We start from the raw sequence: 24,534 nt of genomic DNA on the forward strand, positions 1-24,534 counted from the left end.
TTTAAGAATATTCGTTCTTATCAACATTCTATTATGTAAATCGAATTTCTACAATAACATTTGTTCTAACATTCGAATTTGGATATAAACACATTCGCCCATCCCTACTCTCTAACCCATAGCCTCTGTTGAAACACTGTGTTAAGGTTCAGAGCATCAGTATGGGCTTATCAACATGACATGAATTATACCAAACTGAAAACAAACTTGCACATAAGCAGGACCATAGAATAATACATATTTCAGTTTGTATTAGATATATTTACCATTAAGGGCTCCATGTACTAAGCCGTCAATTCATCCGTCATTTTAGTCGCGGCTAAACTCGCCGTTACTCGCCGCGGGCGAAATGGTGTCCGCTGTAGCTATGTACTAATAATCCCACAACAAATAGACACCTCTAGCCCGCCGCGAGCAGTGGCGGAATATTGATAAATTTGACGCCTCGCTCGCCGCGAATAAGCTGATGTACTTAACTTTCAGTTCAATTGTCTGGCCAATTGTTAACACGTGACATGTAAGGTGTCATGAACGTCATAGTAGAAGCGGGAATAGAATTTTGCTCCTATAAATGGACAAGTTTTCTAAACAACTTTATTATTGTTCCAAAATTTTTGGAGAGTAATTACAGAGCGCTCGTTTTTGAGATCTTTATTTACTATTTCGATATGGCTTCATCTGGATCTGAAACCGCTTCAAAATCAAAGAATCCTCACTTTTCTCATCAGCAAAACGTCGTTTTGATTGATATGATTATTGACTCTTATGATTATTTGTTTGGATGTCGTGTCAAACAGACAAATTTTTCTAGAAGGAAGCAGATCTGGCAAACGATCAGCGACGCTGTTAGTGCCCAGGGTCCAGGAAAAAAGGATGTCGATCAGCTGAAGAAGCGTTACAACGACATTAAACGCTTCGCCAAAGCTAAATTGGCCAGAGAGAAAAATTCGGCACGTGCTACCGGAGGTGGACCAGCATATGTGGCAGACCTCAATGACTATGAGCAGAAGCTTGTTCAGCGTCTGGGACCGGAGATCATCACTGGCATAACGGATGATTGTGACAGTGATTTAAGAGGTAAATGTACAACATAGTTGACGTAAATGTTCTTTTTAAAGTTATGATAGGTTATTGTCTCCAATATATATTTCTTTAAAATAACATTATCTGACTTCTTACGCTTCAGTATCCTATATGCCATCTAGGCCCCAAATACTGTAATCATTTATGTCGCATATATGTATAAGGGATTGTACAAGCCATTTAGGCCCGAAATACTGTAATAATTTTTCTCGCATATATGTATAAGGGATTGTACAAGCCATTTAGGCCCCAAATACTGTAATCATTTATGTCTCATATATGTATAAGGGATTGTACAATAATAGTATTGTTATACTGCCTTTTTTTTAATGGTCTAACGGAACTAAAGATTTGTTGATTATTACTATAGTGATCCCTAAAGATAACACCCATGTGTTTATTTTCAAACCAGTATTGCATAGAAACCTTAAAGAGATAATGACAATAGAAATAATGTAATTTGAAACTATTAAAATAATATTGTATGTCCGACATTAATCATGAGACTAACCCCAGATCACATGCCTTCTTAAATTTCTGATCTATTGACTTCCATGTTGCGTTATTTCACTATAGAATATTATTGTTAGCATCTTTCAAAATTGTTCTCCGCTTTATAAACATACATTTTTCAGATATAGCTATGCACATAGTTGACGCAGTCACATGAACCATCTATGTGCATCAACCAATGATCATTTACTGTGCCTGTATAGATTTGCTTTTCCTCAAAGTATAAAAATCCAATGAATGCAAAAACATAATACATTTAAATATTTTTAAAAATGCATTTTCTTATGCAATTTGTAAAGGTAATTATTTTTTTTCATGTCCCTTTAAAGGGCCACTAAACCCAAAATCTTTTATTAATGATTCGGATAGAGAATTGAAATTTAAACAACATATTACTTCAATTTTCTAGATATTCTTAGTTGAAGAAAAATAAATACACATGTTGAGCCAATCACACGAGGCTTCTTTGTGCATCAATCAAATGCTTTTCAACCAAGAATATCTATAGAATAAAACAAATTAGATAATATAAGTAAATTATAAAGATGTTTATAACTGCATTCTCTTTCCAAATCATAAAAAAGGTGGTTGGCATGTCCCTTTAATGATTGAGCCTGCATTCACTGCTGTAATTATTATTATTAACAGTTTTAACTTTCAGTTTCAAATATAAATAAAAATAAACCTAATTTTTTTTTTAATTTTTTTTTTTTTAAGCAATGCCAACAACAGCAGAGCCTGTGAGGAGTAACGAGGTGCCCACTTGTTCTACTTCTTCTTCTGCGGTTTCGAGACCACCCGGTGCAGCTGTTTCAAGACCTTCGGACAGTTTTACACATGGACAATTTATACGCTCATCATCTAATGTTACACACACAACTTCCTCGGCGGACACACTTCCGGATCTAAGGACCAGCACTCCACAAACTGGTGTTGGTAGAGCAACTGGTAAGTACTTTACAAATGAATAATTTCAATGTTGTGTGTTTTATCTCTTTTATCTCTCAATTTTTTTTTTGTAATTTTTTTTTTTAAATGTCAAATGTCATTATTGACATATTCTATTTCGAGATCTTGTACATATTTTTTTAAATGAGGATTCTTGTAGAGCATGCATGCTATTTTAATCAACTTTCAAATTTTTTTTAAATTTATCATTATTTTCTTTTTGAGAATTGATCATAGTATTACATAAGAAAGCTGATAGAAATTCCATGCAATATATCTTATTCTCAAAAAGATTATTTTTGCTTCAGTGTCCAGTTAATTGCAAAATACATTTCCATTAATAATTTCGAATATACCGTTACATTGACAAAAAAGCATTTTATTTATTTATTTTTATGTTATTTATTTTTTTATAGGTGATTTGGGACGTCTTTTCCAGAGATTGACTGGACATTCATCTCCATTATTTGATGGTATGTATCACATATGTATATATATATATAATATAACTTAAATTGGTGTATGACGGTTGTATCTGCTCTCTCCTTCTATTCTATTTCTGCAAGTGTTTTTATAACATTTTATTTTTATTTACTAACAATTTGTTATGTCTTGATCTAGAAGAAGAAAACTCATCAAGGGAGATCACTATCAATCTCATGCCGATAGTGGAAAATCCCATTCAAGATGAACCACCAGGAGGGCATGATGGAAGTGAGACTCCGGATATTCTTGAAGATTTGGGAGATGCGCAACCGGATGAAATTCACACACCAGAAAACATTGAGGAACCTGTTGAAACACAGGCACCACCAATTGAACTGCAAACAGGTGGTGTAAATATTGACAATACACCGGCAGAAGGACAATTTGGCGATGTTGCATTGAGGGAAATGTTGACACTGGCAAGGCAATACAGAGAGGACCACAGAGAAATGCTGAATATTATTAACACTAATATTGAACGCTGGGCTGCTCTGTCAGAAAAAAATGTGGAAATCGAAAGGCAAAGGAATGAGATAGAGATGCAGAAATTACAGCTGCAAAGAGAGATGTTCCAGTGGCAGAGGCAGATGGATGAAGAGAAAAACCATCAAATTAACAGAGCTTTGAGCATCAGCGAAAGGACATTACAATCTCTGTTGGCTATTGTCAGTGAAAGGGAGGCGACAACAGACCCAAAGAGGCAACGTCTGGAGTGAACATTTTTTATTATCTAGTCACTGTTAATTTTTTTACTCTGTATATTGTGTACAAAGTTATTGTTTGTGTATTTTTAAGGGACACTGTACTCAAATTTTTTCTTTTGTGATTCAGATAGAGCATGCAAATTTGATCATAGGAGTACATTTGAAAGTTGCTTAAAATTGCATGCTCTATCTGAATCACAAAAGATAAAATTTGGATACAGTGTCCCTTTAAGTTTAAAATGTTAGTCACTGTTAATTTTTTTACTCTGTATATTGTGTACAAAGTTATTGTTTGTGTATTTTTAAGGGACACTGTACTCAAATTTTTTCTTTTGTGATTCAGATAGAGCATGCAAATTTGATCATAGGAGTACATTTGAAAGTTGCTTAAAATTGCATGCTCTATCTGAATCACAAAAGATAAAATTTGGATACAGTGTCCCTTTAAGTTTAAAATGTTAGTCACTGTTAATTTTTTTACTCTGTATATTGTGTACAAAGTTATTGTTTGTGTATTTTTAAGGGACACTGTACTCAAATTTTTTCTTTTGTGATTCAGATAGAGCATGCAAATTTGATCATAGGAGTACATTTGAAAGTTGCTTAAAATTGCATGCTCGATCTGAATCACAAAAGATAAAATTTGGATACAGTGTCCCTTTAAGTTTAAAATGTTAGTCACTGTTAATTTTTTTACTCTGTATATTGTGTACAAAGTTATTGTTTGTGTATTTTTAAGGGACACTGTACTCAAATTTTTTCTTTTGTGATTCAGATAGAGCATGCAAATTTGATCATAGGAGTACATTTGAAAGTTGCTTAAAATTGCATGCTCTATCTGAATCACAAAAGATAAAATTTGGATACAGTGTCCCTTTAAGTTTAAAATGTTATTATTTAATAAAGACAAATTTTTTTATGGCCAAAAAAAAAGTTTATTTACATAAATTCAAACTCACTTTTGATTCTTCAACACAAAACTTTTTCTCAGTTATTAATCATGACAAAACAAAAAATGAAATCAAATTACATATTTACGGTATAAAAAATCTACTTGCTCCATTAACATTGCCAAAGTTGCCCTAATTTTAGAAATTTTTTGTTTGACATGATCTTCTAGACAACTCTGAGTACTTTTGTCTGCAGTCTCAATAGTTGATGTTGAAGATAAATCTGTAGAAAAATAAATGAAAAGCAAAATTTAATTCAATTGTCATATACATATTCAATGTATGATAGGGTTTTTCATCACAAATATTACCTCCTGATGTGCTGTTATCTACGTTATCTACTATATTAGCTTCTACACTTATGTCCACTCCTTTAAAGCTTTCATCTGAGCCAACTCCTATTTGAAATATACAATATATGTATTAGTTAAAACTTGTATTTTCTTAGATTTAAGATTACTGAGTATGAAACATACCTTTATCTACCATCATTGTTGGTAAAACTTCTATCCTTGGTTGAGTATCATCTGAAGTTAATGCTTCAAATATTGTCACACTATCTGGATTTTGAAATTCTTCCATTTCCATACTAGTTTCCATTTCTTCCATGGTAATATCTATGAACGAAATTACAAAGATAGAAAACTATTAAATCAAAAACCTTGTATATATTATTTAAAACAATAATAATAATAATCATTACAAGTGACATAGAAACCTATTTCTAAGTTTCATGATTCAGATAGTGCATGCAATTTAAATAAACTTTATATTTTACTTCATTCTTTTTGTATCTTTATTTGAAAAGCAAGAATCTAAGTTTAGATGCCAGCCCATTTTTGGTGAACCAACTGTGTTGTACTTGATAATTGGACAGAACCAATCAAAGAGTGCTGTCCATGGTGCTCAACCAAAAATTGGCTGGCTCCTTAGCTTAGATGCCCTCTTTTTCAAATAAAAATAGAAAGTAAATGAGGAAAAAAATGATAATAGAAGTAAATTAGCAACTTGATTAATATTGCATGCTAAAACTTTTTAAGCCAAAACCTAAAATATATGATTTAAAATTTAAATAATAAGTCATTACCTGTCTGTGTCTCTTTATGACAAATTGCATATGGATTTGGAGATAATTCAATATCCAATAGTGTTATTGGCAAAGGTGGAGAAAGAGCTTCACTTCTGGGTGTTTGCACCAACATTGACCTTAAGTAGCGTGGTGGGTGTGCACACTTCATTCTCCTACTTCTCATATCTATAAACATATATATAAGAAAAAAATTTAATAAAAAAAATTGAAATAATTATGCTGCATGCTTACTTTTCTAACATGTTTCAATGTTATATAGTAATATATTTATATTTTATTCTACTAACTCAGTTCTGCATGTTTCAATGTTATATACTAATATAGTTATATTTTACTCTACTAACTCATTTTTGTATGCTAAGTTTTCTAACCTTTTAAGTGTATATAGTTATATAGTTAAATTTTAATCTACTAACTCAGTTCTGCATGCTAACTTTTGTAACTTTTTGCAATTGTATATACTAATATAGTCAAAGTAACAGTCAGGAAATATTATTTTCCTGGATTCGTCAATGATGACGCAGTTCAAAAATAAACCCTTTTTTTATATTATTAAAAATTATTTCATATATAATTTTGAAACTTACATGTCCTTATCAATCTTCGAATCGATTTATAGTACTTCGGTTCTCTTCTCTTCAAATCACTATATTTTCTAAGACACTGTCGTCTTGTTCTTTTAATTTTTGAAATACGATGCATTCTTCTCAGCATCTCGTATATAATTTTGTCTCGGCATTCCTGTCTCACTCCCCTCACACCACCAATCCGTTTAGGGAAATATTTATCCATGGCATAAACTAATATCACCAATTCTCCAGCACCAAAAGGTTCAGGACGCGACATGTTTGACGATGACGTGATTAATCGTTATGTCAATCATTAGCGCATTGATCCAGATATGTATCCCCGAAAAATAGAGAAAAATATAATGTATATGTAGATTAATGTATTTTATGAAGGTTTGTAAATATCGATGTTTATAGTTATTACAAATGATATTTGTTTCATATACATTTTCTTTGTTTCAGATGTGTTGATATGTATTAAAATTTACTTTGTTTTACAATTGTTATTTTGTTTCTAAACATTTTCTTTGTTTCAGATGTGTATGTATTAACATTTATACTTTGGTTTACAATAGTTATTGTTTCTAAACATTTTTTTATTTGTTTCAGATGTGTTTTTATGTATTAAAATTTAATTTGGTTTACAATTTTTATTTTGTTTCTAAACATTTAATTTTTTTAAGATGTGTTTATATGTATTAAAATGTTGTTTGGTTTACAATTGTTATTTTGTTTCTAAACATTTTCTTTGTTTCATATGTGTTTATATGTATTAGAATTTATTTTGGTTTACAATTGTTATTTGGTTTCTAAACATTTCCTTTTTTTTCAGATGTGTTTATATGTATAACAAGTTACTTTGGTTTACAATTGTTAATATATAATGTTTAAAGATTATAATTTTGTAATAAAATAATTTATTTTGCCATTATTTTCTATATGCCACTATTCTTTTAACAAATCTTGAATGCAAAAATATATTATAAAGGTTAAGAAAATAAGTGCTAAGAGGTATTTATTTGAATATGGGAAAACCTAGTAGCTGTTAAAAATAGAGGTTAGAATAAAACAAATAAAATTAGCAAGTCTTTTTTAACTCAAAAATCCAATCTGATAACATAAAGCACTGTTGAATATACTGTCGCTTGTTACAGCTACAATTCAATGACACAATACAATGAATTAACATCAGCTATGGAGGGATTACATTACAATAATCACATATGTAAAAGAGTGAGAGCAGCTGTAGACACTAGTGTGATGTCACAAAGACAATGTATTACCTATAATATATTGTCTGTAATAACTTTGATCATAAACTTTATTTATTTGAAACCTTTGATAATTGAAGATCAACAACTGTTATGTATTTAACTGTTTATCATGAGTGATTTTTAATAACCTTAACTCTTAAAAAAAAATGGAGACAAGTTAATAAAGAAAGTTTTTTATTGATAAACTGAAACTTTAATCCTCAAACACAAAATATTGTTCTGAAACCATGTCCCTTGTTGCATTTCCACGCCTATTAGCTTGTTCGACACATATTTCTTCTGGTAAATCATCAGTATCTATTGGATCTTCATCTTCTAATGGACAGCCTCTTTTAATTGCAATATTGTGCAGTATGCAGCAAACCAATATAATTTTGGCAACTTTCTCTGGTGCATACTGCATAGCACCACCAGAACGATCAAGACATCGAAACCGCATTTTCAAAAGACCGAAAGTCCTCTCAATAATCCCCCTGGTAGATCGGTGAGCTTCATTGAAACGTACTTGACTTCTGGTCTGTGGGTTGTTATAGGGAGTCAACAGCCATTCTGTACATGAGTACCCTCCATCTCCTAATAGAAGATATAATAAATATAAATATTAATATAAGAATAATTATAAAGATTCAGAACTATACAATACAATTAAACTATACAGATTACAGTCGACAAATTGGGCGCAATTTTGGTACATTGAAATGAGAGACATATTAGACGCCAGTTATGCTTACCTAGAAGCCATCCGTCAGGCATATTTCCCTCCTCGAACTTCCGGTATAACCCAGTCTGCCTTAAAATGTAAGAATCATGACAGGATCCAGGAAAGTTAGAACGGACACTGATAATCCTCATGTGGGGGTCACAGACCATCTGGACATTCAAGGAATGGAAATGCTTTCGATTCCTATAGATCTCCTCACGAGCTTGAAGTGGTCTTACAGCAACATGGGTACAGTCTATGGCACCTAGGACATTGGGCATCCCAGCCATCCTATAGAAATTTGACTTGATAGATTGCCATTCTTCAGGGGTAGATGGCAAACAAACATATCGATGAAAAATAACCATCATAGCCCCTATTACTTTGGATAAGTGGCGTGAAAAAGCAGATTGACTCATTCCAATAATGACGCTAGAAACTGCCTGAAAGGAGCCTGTTGCAAAAAAATGCAATGCCGCTAATAGTTTGAGAAGTCCCGGAATAGCTTGTGAACGAGCAGTCATCGGCTCCAAATGATCTTCAATCTCTCGATACAGGTGTAATATCGATTCACGATCAAGCCGGAATCTTTGTATGATCTCTCGGTCAGAAAGGCCGTGCAAACCAACCCGTGGAAGGAATACACGGGGGACTCGAACTCTCCTTCTTCTAACCAATCGATTAGCTACATTTCCAGTATTCTGTCTTCTAGCCCGGATTCGCATCAAACGGAGAATAAACAAAAACAGAATTCTCTCCATAGCTGCTGAAATGAACAATGTAAGTACAATGCTGATATTACTGCCTTTTATATATGTCTAGACTGGCGTCTAGAGTGACTTTCCTATTGTTTTGTACCTTGCCCGCCACCTAAAAGGTGGCGAGGCAAAAATAACGAGGTGGGAGCGGAAATTGACGCGAGCGGACAAATAGATTTTTTAGTACATTCGTTTTTGGCGAGTTGGTGGTCAAATGTGTCTAATTACAGTAAAAAATGGAGAGGTAGCGAGGTATGGCGGATAAGTACGCTCGCAATTTTAAAGATGCGAGTTTTTACATAATTGACGGCTTTGTACATATCAGTTTGCGAGTTTGGGCGCGAGATTTGTTGCGGGTAGCTCGCTGACTGCTTAGTACATGGAGCCCTAAGGGAGCTTTTTAAAAAAACAGCTGAACACATAACTTTGCTCACAGGCAAAACTACATTTTACAAAGTCTAGATTATGAGGTAGTCTTAAATCAAAAAAGTGTTCTAGCAATTTTTTTTTACAAAAACAGATTTATTTATTTTTACTTATTATTTATTCTACTGTCAGGTGTTTTATTGTCATGCAATGCCTGGGCTATAGTCATTTTTTTATGCTTTAATTTAAATTGCTTATAAATAAACAAAATGTATAGCCTCACACAACACATATTTGGATGAAGTGTAAATTGTAAAATTTGCAACATAAAAGCCTTACGGGCGGGTGGAATGTTTTTAATTTTGCTCTTATTACGTTTTTTCCATTCATAGATATTTATATATTTGTTCCTTTGTTTAAAATAATATACAATATATCAATTAGCAAAAATGAAAAACAATAGAAAAATAAACACAAATCTATTCTGTTCTCTAAATATGTTATTTAGTATCTTTAAGCCATAGCTTGTAGAAAAAAACTGGAGAAATGGGTGACATTTATCTTCTTGAAGATCACGCTTTAGAAACAGTTGTTTTCATTTAACCTTTCCTTGCTTTTCAAGAAGTAGACAATTTTTGTAATGATTGTTTACTAAAAAAATGCAACTTTTTAACGTTTCAAGTAAAAAGCAAACTGGATCAACCTTTTTGATAAGTAAAAATGTGCAATGGGAGGATTTGAATTAAGATAAATACAAAAGTCACAAAATAAAAATACATCACAGGTTACATAAATTCCATGTACAATGTAATTACTGAACAGAGACACACGGTTTAGGTTGAAGTGATGATTTTCAAAAGCTTATCAATTAGAATGATCAGACATATTTATCTACATTTTTTTACAGTTTTCACAACAAACATACATGTATTATTTGGAATTTATATAATTTTTCCCATTTTCTTGAATGGGAAAATAATAAGTTGTTTACAATCAATCAACTTTCAGAACAAACAGTTGAGGGGCAAAGCTCTGGAAAACAAATCATCATGTGATCACTGCTCCTCTTGTCCGTCTGGAAAACGGAGGTTAAAGGGCCACTAAACCCAAAATCTTTCTTTCATGATTCAGATAGAGAATAGAAATTTAAACAACATTACAATTTACTTCCATTATTTATTTTGCTTCATTTTTTAAATATCCTTAGTTGAAGAAAAAGCAATGCACATGGTGAGCCAATCACACAAGGCTTCTATGTGCAGCATCCAATCAGCAGCTAGTGAGCATATCTAGATATGCTTTTCATCAAAGAATATCAAGAGAATAAAACAAATGAGATAATATAAGTAAATTAGAAAGATGTTTAAAATTGCATTCTCTTTCTAAATCATAAAAGAAAAATGTGGGTGGCATGTCCCTTTAAGCAAGCCAACTTCTAATAATGTCAACTGCAACACATGATCAATAACAGCTCCATTTAGGGTGTGTTGTGGGCTTTGTGGTGTGTGTATTGTATATGTGTGTAGCTTAGCCTCCACTTACATATTTATGTTACAGGAAACTGCTACTGGTACTTACTGCCTTCCAGGCTACATCAATATCTGGGACTACAAATCCCATAAAGCTCTGCTGCTCTTTGCTTATACTGAGTACGCTTAAAAAAAGCATGTGCATGGTTTAAGAATCAAGAAACGTGCAGCAAAAATCATTTGCAGTAGAGAGATAACTCCCCACTCTATTAAAAATTGGAGGTTGAAATTAGTTTTCTGGAAATAAAAAAAAGGGGTGTATAAAAAAAAGCAAAAAACACACAGGTGCACTTAGCGAATTTTTTAACAAGGACACAAAGGACCAGATTACAAGTGGAGCACTATTTAATGCTCCTGCTCGAGCATTAACTGCGCTAGGAGCTTTTTGAGCATATCGGGTTGCGCTCTTATTATGAGTTTAAAGTAAACTGTTTTTGCTCGCATGCTAACCCGACGAGCACAAAAAGCCAAACTTAAAATATTGTGTGCGTATTCACGTATTTCCCCATAGAAGTCAATTGAGAAAAAAGTGGAAAAAAAACACCCCATTCTCAAGCAAATCCGATTGCATATTCTTGTGTGCGATAACCCGACATAAAAATATGAATATTTCACATTCCAATGTTCTTCACATACAAGAATATACATAGTCATCTGTAATCGTAATCTGGCCAAATATATTAATAACATAAATTTAGAGCATTTTATGATCAAAAATAAAAAAATAAAATGTATTAAATATATTTTCAGTCCCTTTCGTAAGCCTTTTTCACATCCCTATGTTACGTCCATTTTTATCCTTTTTTTTTAAAAAATAACTATTGTAAGTCATAATCAGTGTGAAATTGCACATTAAACAATGCTGATTGGCTAATTATACCAATTATTAAATGCAACAGACTTCAGAAATCGTACAAAAACGTTTTCATTTTATGATTTTTTTTGCTGTCACTTAAAGGGACTGTGTACTATATAATTATTTTTCTCTTAATGTGTTTCCAATGACTTGTTATACCAGCAGCAGAGTATAACATGTATGAGAAATTGTTCCCTTTGGATTATTTTATATATGAAATAGCTGTTTTTGTTATTTGATACTACAATCCATTAAAATGGATTGAGCTTGCGGCAAAATAAAATCTACTTATTTTATCACTTTCTGTACACACAACGGTTTTCTTATCTTATCAATGCCTGTATACAAAATCCCAATACTTAGGCCTTGTTGATCAAAAAATTATCAGACCCACAAGAAATTGCCTTTTTGATCTTGCTAGTCTTACAATTTGTGAGTCCAGCGATATATTCAGAGAAAGTGGGATGACCATTTCTGTTCCGACAAGTGGAGGTCATGTGTCTCCCATAGGAAATAATAGGGAATGCAGTTTCAGAAAAACTTTGCCAACATTCACCTAGATTACGAGTTTTGCATTGTGGTTAACACTGAAAAAAATGGCAATTTCAGCATCAAAGCAGTAACGCACTATTGGGAGTCGTAGTATAGCTATACCGCAAGCATTTTAGCCTGTAATGGAACGTCAATCCCACACTCAAAAAAATGAAGTTTTTGCATAGGATTTCTATAGCACCAGCATTACCGGTTATGCAGTGAGGCTAAAAAGCTTGCATTACAGCCTATACCGACACGAGCCATTCCGCCATCTGAGAGCAGTAGTTATGGATTTTGTGTAACATGTGTAACATGTGTAAAATGTTTCACAAAATTCATAACTAAACTGTTACAAAGTACATTAACACCCATCAACTACCTATTAACCCCTAAACCGCTGTCCTCCCGCATCACAAACACTATATTAAACGTATTAACCCCTAATTTGCTGCTCACCCACATCACCAACACTATTTAAATATATAAACCCCTATTCCCCTGCACCCCAACATCGCCGCCATTATAATAAAGTTATTAACCCCTATTCCCCCACACCCCGACATCGCCGCCTCTGTAATAAAGCTATTAACCCCTATTCTGCCGCTCCCCGACATCGCCGCCACTAAATATAGTTATTAACCCCTAAACCTCCGGCCTCCTACATCTCCGCCACTAAATAAACCTATTAACCTCTAAACCGCTGACCCCCACATCGCAAAACACTAAATTAAACTATTAACCCCTAAACCTAACACCCCTAACTTTAAATTAAAATTACAATATAACTCTATTTAAATAAATAAAAACTTACCTATGAAATAAATATAAACCTAACATTAAACTATAAATTAACCTAAACTTACTATTCTTATAAAAAAAGCCAATTAAAATATCTAAATTACAAATTAAAAAAAACCTAACACTACGAAAAAAAAATGAAAAAATCGAAATTATAACAAAAAAAAACAACAAATCCTACGAAATATTTAACCCTATGGGGCATATTTAAAAATGTGCGAGCTGACATGATCCGATATTGTGGATCATGTACGCTGCACATCGATAAATGCCGACAGCATAAGCTGTCAGCATTTATCATTGCACAAGCAGTTCTTGTGAACTGCTGGTGCAATGCTGCTCCCTGCAGATTTGCGGGCAATCTGCCGCTAGAAGGGGTGTCAATCAATCGTATTCGATCGGGTTGATTTCTGGCGATGTCTGTCTGCCTCCTCAGAGCAGTCGGACAGTTTATGGAGCAGCGGTCTTTAGACCCCTGCTTCATAACTTGTGTTTCTGGTGAGCCTGAAGGATTGCCAGAAAAACGGGGCATCAAGCTCCATTCGGAGCTTGATTATTCGGCCCCTTTGAGTGCTAATGACGGCTCTAAGCCGTTGCAGAGTTTCCAACTCTGGTGCTAATGACGGTTCAGAGCCGTCGCTAGCACTCTCCCACCTTGAGGGAGATCTGGGGGCTCCCACCCGCTCCTACCCCGGTGATCATGCCTGTACAGTGACAGGCATCGCTGGGGCTTCATGTTTTGCATGGTCACGTCACGCACAATGATGTGATGATGTCAGCTACATACCCCCAAGACAAACCATTGGAAAGGTAATCGCCTAACCTTTCTAACAGTGTAAGTCTTGGAGATCTGGAAATTTAAAAAAAAAAATATTTAAAATATAAAAAAACCTTAAAACAGATTAGCACCCAGGTGGGAAAGTGCTTAGCACTCAAAGGGTTAAAAAATCTAAGTTTACCAAAAATAATTAACACTAAAATCATGAAAAATAAAAAACACTAAGATTACAAAAAAACAACTAAATGATCAAAAATAAAAACAATTGCAACTAATCTAACAGCCCCATAAAAATAAAAACACCCCCTAGCCTACAACAAAATACCAATAGCCCTTAAAAGGGCATTTTGTAAGGCATTGCCGTAAAAAAATCAACTCTTTTACCTGTAAAAAAATACAAAGTCCCCCCAACAGTAAAACCCACAACCCAACCAACCCCCCAAAATAAAAAATTGGATTTGAATAGCCAACAGGATTTCAGTAGGTCTCATCCTATTGGCTGTTATTTAAATAGAGTTATATTGTAATTTTAATTTAAAGTTAAGGGGGGTGTTAGGTTTAGGGGTTAATAGTTTAATTTAGAGTTTTTCAATGCGGGGGGCGGCGGTTTATGGGTTAATAGGTTTATTTAGTGAGGGAGATGTGGGAGGCCAGAGGTTTAGGGGTTAATAACTTTATTTAGTGGCGGCGATGTCGGGGAGCGGCAGAATAGGGGTTAATAGTTTTATTATAGATGCGGCGATGTTGGGGTGCGAGGAAATAGGGGTTAACAACTTTATTATAGTGGTGGCGATGTCGGGGAGTGACGGAATAGGTGTTAATAACTTTTATTAGTGGCGGCGATGTCGGGAGCAGCAGATTATAGGTTAATAACTTTATTTAGGTGTCGGCAATGTCAGGGCAGCAGATTTGGCGTGTTTAGACTTGGGGTTTATGCTGGGGTGTTAGGTTTAAACGTAACTTTTTTTCCCCATAGACATCAATGGGGTTGCGTTACGGAGAATTTTCATCCCGCACTTCAGGTTTTTTTCTAACACTCTCTCCTCTTTGATGTCTATGGGGGAAAGCATGCACGAGCACGTCACAGCAGCTCTTGGCTTTTGTGTGGTATGGAGCTTAATGCCACCATATTGCATGCACAAGGAGGCTTTTCAGTAACTCGTAATGGCAGTGTTATGGAGGGTGAAATAACGCAACTTTTGTTGCGGGCGTTTCACATCCTGTTTAGCGCAAAACTAATTTTCTAGGTGTTAGTCAGTTATCTCTGCTCTTGGCTGGGAAGGGGGGCTATATCTTATCTCTGCTCTTGGCTGGGAATGGGGGCTATATCTAAAGCATGTTAACACAACATAGACTTTGTTTTCGTTAAAACAAAAAAAGTTTTCTATGTAGTAACACTTTAAATAATGCATACGTTAATTAAGTTTCACTGTACATTTACTAGATTTCTCATAATTGAAATTCTCGCTACTGAACAGCTGGTGAGATTAATATGGCTGAAGAAGTCATCCAAGATGGAGGGCAGCGCTTTGAAAATTAGAAAATCATGGGATGGTTCCCCATTTACCTACAAGTTACTCCAGTGAAATGCCCATTAAATTCATTATAACTGCAATCTCCATTGTTAATAAAAAACAAAAGAAAAAAAACATTACAAACATTTTCTATATTAATAACAGGTTTGTTACAGTGTGGTTGCAATATTATTAGTATAACACATTCAGAACAGTAAGAGCTTATATTGGCAATAAATAAATAAAGCTAGACAGTTGAAGCTACTGTCTTCTATGAAATATTAATATCACAAACACAAAAACTTCTTAAAAAAAGAAAGAAAAAAATACCAAAAGCAAAAAACATGATTTTAAAAAACTCAAGACTTAAAATACATATTATAGCATTATGCAATAAAATACATATAAATAAAACATTGTATATAGATGTATAATATACCCACAATCCCTTAATGTCACTACTGTATTGTAACAAACAGTGTTGAGTTTCTGTTGACATTATAAATTGTATTGACATACAATACTTTTTCTAAAGGGATGATTTACATTACACATTCAATGTAGGTGGAAAACATAATTTATGTAAAAACTTACCTGATAAATTCATTTCTTTCATATTGGCAAAAGTCCATGAGCTAGTGACGTATGGGATATACAATCCTACCAGGAGGGGCAAAGTTTCCCAAACCTCAAAATGCCTATAAATACACAACTCACCACACCCACAATTTAGTTTAACGAATAGCCAAGTAGTGGGGTGATAAAATAAGGAGTAAAAAAGCATACAAAAAAAGAGGAACTGGAAAAATAATAGTGCTTTTATACAAAAAATCATAACCACCAGAAACAGGGTGGGTCTCATGGACTCTTGCCAATATGAAAGAAATTAATTAAGGTAAATTCTTACGTAAATTATGTTTTCTTTAATGTACTGTGCTGTCTGCATTTATCATTGCACAAGCAGTTCTTGTGAACTGCTGGTGCAGTGCTGTTCCCTGCAGATTTGCGGGCAATCGCCCGCTAGAAGGGGTGTCAATCAATCGTATTCGATCGGGTTGATTTCCGGCGATGTCTGTCCGCCTCCTCAGAGCAGGTGGACAGGTTATGGAGCAGCGGTCTTTAGACCCCTGCTTCATAACTTGTGTTTCTGGTGAGCCTGAAGGCTTGCCAGAAACACGGGGCATCAAGCTCCATTCAGAGCTTGATTATTCGGCCCCTTTGAGTGCTAATGACGGCTCTAAGCCGTTGCAGAGTTTCCCACTCTGGTGCTAATGACGTTCAGAGCCGTCGCTAGCACTCTCCCACCTTGAGGGAGATCTGGGGGCTCCCACCCGCTCCTACCCCGGTGATCATGCCTGTACAGTGACAGGCATCGCTGGAGCTTCATGTTTTGCACGGTGACGTCACGCACAATGATGTGATGATGTCAGCTACATACCCCCAAGACCCACCATTGGAAAGGTAATCGCCTAACCTTTCTAACAGTGTAAGTCTTGGAGATCTGTAAAAAATTTTTAAAAATATATATATTTAAAAAATAATAAAAAAACTTAAAAGAGATTAGCACCCAGGTGGGAAAGTGCTTAGCACTCAAAGGGTTAAAAAATCTAAGTTTACCAAAAATAATTAACACTAAAATCATGAAAAATAAAAAACACTAAGATTACAAAAAAACAACTAAATTATCAAAAATAAAAACAATTACAACTAATCTAATAGCCCCATAAAAATAAAAAGCCCCCCCCCTAAAACAAAAATAAAAACACCCCCTAGCCTACAACAAACTACCAATAGCAGTTAAAAGGGCATTTTGTAAGGCATTGCCGTAAAAAAAATTAGCTCTTTTACCTGTAAAAAAATACAAAGTCCCCCCAACAGTAAAACCCACAACCCAACCAACCCAACCAACCCCCCAAAATAAAAAAATTGGATTTGAATAGCCAATAGGATTTCAGTAGGTCTCATCCTATTAGCTGTTATTTAAATAGAGTTATATTGTAATTTTAATTTAAAGTTAAGGGGGGTGTTAGGTTTAGGGGTTAATAGTTTAATTTAGAGTTTTTCAATGCGGGGGGCGGTGGTTTAGGGGTTAATAGGTTTATTTAGTGAGGGAGATGTGGGAGGCCAGAGGTTTAGGGGTTAATAACTTTATTTAGTGGCGGCGATGTTGGGGAGCGGCGGAATAGGGGCTAATAGTTTTATTATAGAGGCGGCGATGTTGGGGAGTGACGGAATAGGTGTTAATAACTTTTATTAGTGGCGGCGATGTCGGGAGCGGCAGATTAGGGGTTAATAACTTTATTTAGGTGTCGGCAATGTCAGGGCAGCAGATTTGGCGTGTTTAGACTTGGGGTTTATGCTGGGGTGTTAGGTTTAAACTTAACTTTTTTCCCCATAGACATCAATGGGGTTGTGTTACAGAGAATTTTCATTCCGCACTTCAGGTGTTAGGTTTTTTTCTAACACTCTCTCCCCTTTGATGTCTATGGGGGAAAGCATGCACGAGCACGTCACAGCAGCTCTTGGCTTTTGTGCGGTATGGAGCTTAATGCCACCATATTGCATGCACAAGGAGGCTTTTCAGTAACTCGTAATGGCAGTGTTATGGAGGGTGAAATAACGCAACTTTTGTTGCGGTCGTTTCACACCCTGTTTAGCGTAAAACTCATTTTCTAGGTGTTAGTCAGTTATCTCTGCTCTTGGCTGGGAAGGGGGGCTATATCTTATCTCTGCTCTTGGCTGGGAATGGGAGCTATATCTAAAGCATGTTAACACAACATAGACTTTGTGTTCGTTAAAACAAAAAAAAGTTTTCTATGTAGTAACACTTTAAATAATGCATATGTTAATTAAGTTTCACTGTACGTTTACTAGATTTCTCATAATTGAAATTCTCGCTACTGAACAGCTGGTGAGATTAATATGGCTGAAGAAGTCATCCAAGATGGAGGGCAGCGCTTTGAAAATTAGAAAATCATGGGATGGTTCCCCATTTACCTACAAGTTACTCCAGTGAAATGCCCATTAAACTCACTCAGAATGCCTATAAATTCATTATAACTGCAATCTCCATTGCTAATAAAAAACAAAAGAAAAAAACATTACAAATATTTTCTATATTAATAACAGGTTTGTTACAGTGTGGTTGCAATATTATTAGTATAACACATTCAGAACAGTAAGAGCTTATATTGGCAATAAATAAATAAAGCTAGAAAGTTGAAGCTACTGTCTTCTATGAAATATTAATATCACAAACACAAAAACTTCTTAAAAAAAGAAAGAAAAAAATACCAAAAGCAAAAAACATGATTTTAAAAAACTCAAGACTTAAAATACATATTATAGCATTATGCAATAAAATACATATAAATAAAACATTGTATATAGATGTATAATATACCCACAATCCCTTAATTTCATTACTGTATTGTAACAAACAGTGTTGAGTTTCTGTTGACATTATAAATTGTATTGACATACAATACTTTTTCTAAAGGGATGATTTACATTACACATTCAATGTAGGTGGAAAACATAATTTATGTAAAAACTTACCTAATAAATTAATTTCTTTCATATTGGCAAGAGTCCATGAGCTAGTGACGTATGGGATATACAATCCTACCAGAAGGGGCAAAGTTTCCCAAACCTCAAAATGCCTATAAATACACAACTCACCACATCCACAATTTAGTTTAATGAATAGCCAAGTAGTGGGGTGATAAAATAAGGAGTAAAAAAGCATACAAAAAAAGAGGAACTGGAAAAACAATTGTGCTTTTATACAAAAAATCATAACCACCAGAAACAGGGTGGGTCTCATGGACTCTTGCCAATATGAAAGAAATTAATTAAGGTAAATTCTTACATAAATTATGTTTTCTTTAATGTAATTGGCAAGAGTCCATGAGTTAGTGACGTATGGGATAAAAATACCCAAGATGTGGAAGTCCACAGAAGAGTCACTAGAAAGGGAGGAATAAAATAAAAACAGCTATTTTCTGCTGAAAAAAATAAATCCACAAAACATAAGTTTTTCTCATAAATAGAAAAAAAAACTTAAAACATTAGCAGAAGAATCAAACTGAAACAGCTGCCTGAAGAACTTTTCAACCAAAGACTGCTTCAGAAGAAGCAAATACATCAAAATGGTAAAATTTAGTAAATGTATGCAAAGAAGACCCAGTTGCTGCTTTGCAAATCTGATCAACTGAAGCTTTATTCTTAAAAGCCCAGGAAGTGGAGACTGATCTAGTAGAATGAGCTGTGATCCTCTGAGGTGGGGACTGTCCCGCCTCCAAATAAGCTTTATAAATCAAAAGCTTCAACCAAGATGCCAAAGAAATGGCAGAAGCTTTCTGCCCTTTCCTAGAACCAGAGATAACAACAAATAGACTAGAAGTCTTCCTGAAATCTTTAGTAGCTTAAACATAATATTTCAAAGCTCTTACAACATCCAAAGAATGCAAAGATCTTTCAACAGCATTCATGGGATTAGGACACAAGGAAGGAACAACAATTTCCCTACTAATGTTGTTAGAATTCACAACCTTAGGAAGAAATTTAAACAAAGTCCACAAAACAGCCTTATCCTGATGGAAAATCAGAAAAGGAGACTCACAAGAAAGAGCAGACAATTCAGAAACTCTTCTAGCTGAAGAGATAGCCAAAAGAAACAACACATTCCAAGAAAGTAGTTTAATATCCAAAGCATGCATAAGCTCAAAAGGAGGAGCCTGCAATTGTCTTCAAAACCAAATTAAGACTCCAAGGAGGAGAGATTGATTTAATAACAGGCTTGATATGAACCAAAGCCTGAACAAAACAGTGAATATGAGGAAGCTTAGCAATCTTTCTATGAAATAAAACAGAAAGAGCATATATTTGTCCCTTCAAAGTACTTACAGACAAACCTTTATCCAAACCATCCTGAAGAAACTGTAAAATTCCAGGAATTCTAAAAGAATGCCAGGATAATTTATGAGAAGAACACCAAGAAATATAGGTCTTCCAAACTCGATAATAAATCTTTCTTGAAACAGACTTATGAGCCTGTAGCATAGTATTAATCACTGAGTCAGAGAAACCTCTATGACTAAGCACTAAGCGTTCAATTTCCATACAATTAATTTGAGATCCTGATGGGAAAAACGGCGCTTGAGACAGAAGGTCTGGTCTTAGAGGAAGTGGCCAAGGCTGGCAACTGGACATCCGAACAAGATCCGCAAACCAAAACCTGTGAGACCATGCTGGTGCTATCAGAAACACATATGATTGTTCCATAATGATCTTGGAGATCACTTTTTGAAGAAGAACTAGAGGCGGAAAGATATAAGCAGGTTGGTAAAACCAAGGAACTGCTAAAGCATCCACCATCTCCGCCTGAGGATCCCTGGACCTGGACAGGTACCTGGGAAGTTTCTTGTTTAGATGAGAAGCCATCAGATCTATTTCTGGAAGACCCAACATCTGTACAATCTGACAAAATACATCTGGATGGAGAGACCACTCCACCGGATGTAAGGTCTGACGACTGAGATAATCCGCTTCCCAATTGTCTACACCTGGAATATGCACCGCAGAATTTAGATAAGAGCTGGATTCTGCCCAAGAAAGTATCAGAGATACTTCTTTCATAGCTAGGGGACTGTGAGTCCCACCCTGATGATTGATATATGCCACAGTTGTGATATGGTCTGTCTGAAAACAAATGAACAGTTCTCTCTTTAACAGAGGCCAAACCTGAAGAGCCCTGAAAATAGTACTGAGTTCTAAAATATTGATTGGTAACCTCGCCTCCCCAACCTGAATTACTGGCATCTGTTGTGATCAAAGTCCAGGTAGGATGAACAAAAGTGGCCCCCTGAATAAAAAGATGATGGTCTAATCATGTCATATCACAGTAATTCTCAATCTCTATACTTCATGTTTTCCACGTTTCACTGTCCCTTTAAACATAATATCACATGACCGTTATGCCTTTATAAGCCCTCCTCTCTAATTCATCGATGCTTGGTAATTTGATTCACATGAGGAGTGATCACAACTTTCAAGAAGCTCTCTCCATTTTCGTCAAGTTGTTTTCTAAACTTTATATCTGCAAAGTTCTCTTCAATCACAGGACAGCATACTTCATTCTGAAACGCTAACTGATATACAGCGTGTCTGCAGTAGTTCGGCGTCTGACGTCATCAGCACTCCGGGAGTCAGTGTCGCAGCTCCTCTCTGTTGCCGGATTCTACACTGCTTCTCAGGACAACTGAATTGCTAGCAAGCAAAGTCTTCACAAGTACACGCTGGTCATGAAGTGTTGGGTATCGTACTAAACATAAAGTTATTGCTGAAGTTACGCTAATTTCATATGTTCCTAAGACTGTATATACTAACAAATCAAGCTTATACATATACGTTACTAATGGAAAGTGTGCATGTTTAACATCTTCTGCATATATCCTGGTTATTTCTGCATACAATACACTGCCATAACCATTCCTCTGCATTCATAAATAAGGTTGCATATGAACTTAACTAACCTGAACATTTAAGCATCGTACTTGAGTGATAAGCTACTATCTATTTAAAGTGATACTAACAGAGCTTCAATTACATAAAGTTATAATTCATTCTATATCCAAAGAGATTATCTATTGTTTAGCAAATGCTATTATATTACTTAGGAGAGTATTAGCACATTCACATTGTTGTGCATATCTCCAGCAACTAAAGATAGTTGTTATTTACTTTTGACCTAAACAGGTCACCCTCAGTCAATGAGCAGAATAAGGTTCCTAGTTTATCAAGGTACCTAGGTTTGGTGTGAGACTGAGTGGAGTAGATACAACTGGGTTCATATTAATTATATAATAAATCCTCACATATTACCAAGCCACCCTTAACCCACTTGTATCTATAATGGATGTTACTGAATTGTCCAACCGTGTTGGAACCCTTTCTCAAAATATGGATATAATGATCCAGGGTCTTAGGGACCTCCAAGTTGAAAATCAGGAATTACGAAAATATATTAGGGATCATGTACCTGCTCAAACTTTACCATCACCTCTTGTTTCTCCTGAGCCACAAATATGTCCACCTGAGAGATTTTCTGGAGACAGAACTCAATTTAGAGACTTTAAAAATTCATGTACTTTATTATTTTCATTGAAACCAAGAACCTATCCTACCGAAAGGGTTAAAGTTCTAACGGTAATTTCTTATCTCACTGGTGAAGCCAAGGCATGGGCTAATGCATATTATGAGAAAGAAGATCCTATCTTAAACTCATTAGAATCATTTTTTAATGCCATGTCCTTACTATATGAAGATCACGACAAACAAGCTTCAGCAGAAAATTCTATCAGACATCTGCGACAAGGTAGACGCCCTGTAGAAGAATATATAACTGATTTCAAAAGATGGGCACCTGACACACAGTGGAATAACCCAGCTTTGACAAATCAATTCCGTATTGGATTAGCGGATGCTCTAAAAGATGAATTGGCACGTGTGGTTATTCCTAAGGACTTAGAAAATCTTATGACCTTGTCTATATCTATTGATCGTCGTTTGAGGGAAAGGAAGATTGAAAGAGGGTCATCAGAATTATCCACCAAGAAAGCCTATAGCTCTCATTCAGTTTCCACTGTCCGTTCAACAGATGAGCCTATGGAGATAGGTTTTGTCAAAGGTCCTCTTAAACCTGAAGAAAAGGCTAGACGAAGACAACTTAATCTTTGTTTATATTGTGCTGCTAAGGACCACGGAGTAAAGGAGTGTCCAATTCTGTTAAAATCAAAAAAGGGTAAGCAAGAGATAGCTCATTTAAATGAGACTGTTATAAAAAACTCATCTCACTTTACTCTTTCTGTTTGTCTACAGTGGGATCAACATCAACTTAAAGCCCAGGTGGTAATCGATTCAGGAGCAACTAATAATTTCATTCATTCATCCTTTGTTGAAAATCACAAGATTCCTATAATTAAAAAATTAATTGCATTACCTATTCGAGTTGTTGATGGTTCTTTTATCAATTCAGGTCCTGTTACCCATCATACAGATCCATTATCATTAACATTTTCATCAGGTCATTCTGAATTGTGTACCTTTGAGGTTATTCATTCTCCTTTGTACCCCATAATTCTAGGACTTTCATGGCTAAAGAAACATCAACCAACCATCTCATGGAATAGTGGTACTATTTCCTTCGACTCACCATACTGTAAAAAACACTGTACACAATCACAAACTATATTACAGGTTGATATCACAAATATACCAACAGAGTACTCAGATTTTTATGATGTTTTTGATAAGGTTGAGGCTCAATCTCTACCTCCCCACAGACCCTACGACTGTCCTATCGATTTAAAACCAAACAGTAAAATCCCTTATGGTCGTATATATCCACTCTCTGAACCAGAACTGCTTCATCTCAAAGGATATCTTGAGGAAAATCTAAAGAAAGGTTTTATTCGGCCTTCTACATCTTCAGCTGGTGCCCGGATCTTTTTCGTGAAGAATAAAGATGACAGTCTCAGGCCTATAATTGACTATAGACAACTGAACAACTGTACAATAAAAAATAGATATCCTTTACCTCTTATTCCAGAACTCATAGAGAGGTTACAGGGTGCTACCATTTTCACCAAACTGGATTTAAGAGGTGCATATAATTTAATTAGAATTCGCAAAGGTGATGAATGGTTAACTGCCTTTCGCACTAGGTATGGTCTCTATGAATATTGTGTCATGCCTTTTGGTTTGTGCAATGCACCTGCAACTTTTCAGTTTTTCATTAATGATGTTTTCAAAGATTTACTTGACACATACATTGTCATTTATTTGGACGATATTCTCATTTATTCAAATTCCAAAGAGGATCACATACAACATGTCAGAACAGTTCTTTCAAGATTAAGACAGAACAACTTATATGTTAAGGCAGAAAAATGTATATTCAATTCTGATACTATTTCTTTCCTGGGGTATCATATTTCACCAAAAGGAATATCCATGGAGGACAACAAAGTACAAGCTATCACTAACTGGCCTATTCCAAAAAATAAGAAAGAGCTCCAGAGA

Source organism: Bombina bombina, chromosome 5 (assembly GCF_027579735.1).
Source record: "Bombina bombina isolate aBomBom1 chromosome 5, aBomBom1.pri, whole genome shotgun sequence".
Taxonomy (NCBI): Eukaryota; Metazoa; Chordata; class Amphibia; order Anura; family Bombinatoridae; genus Bombina; species Bombina bombina.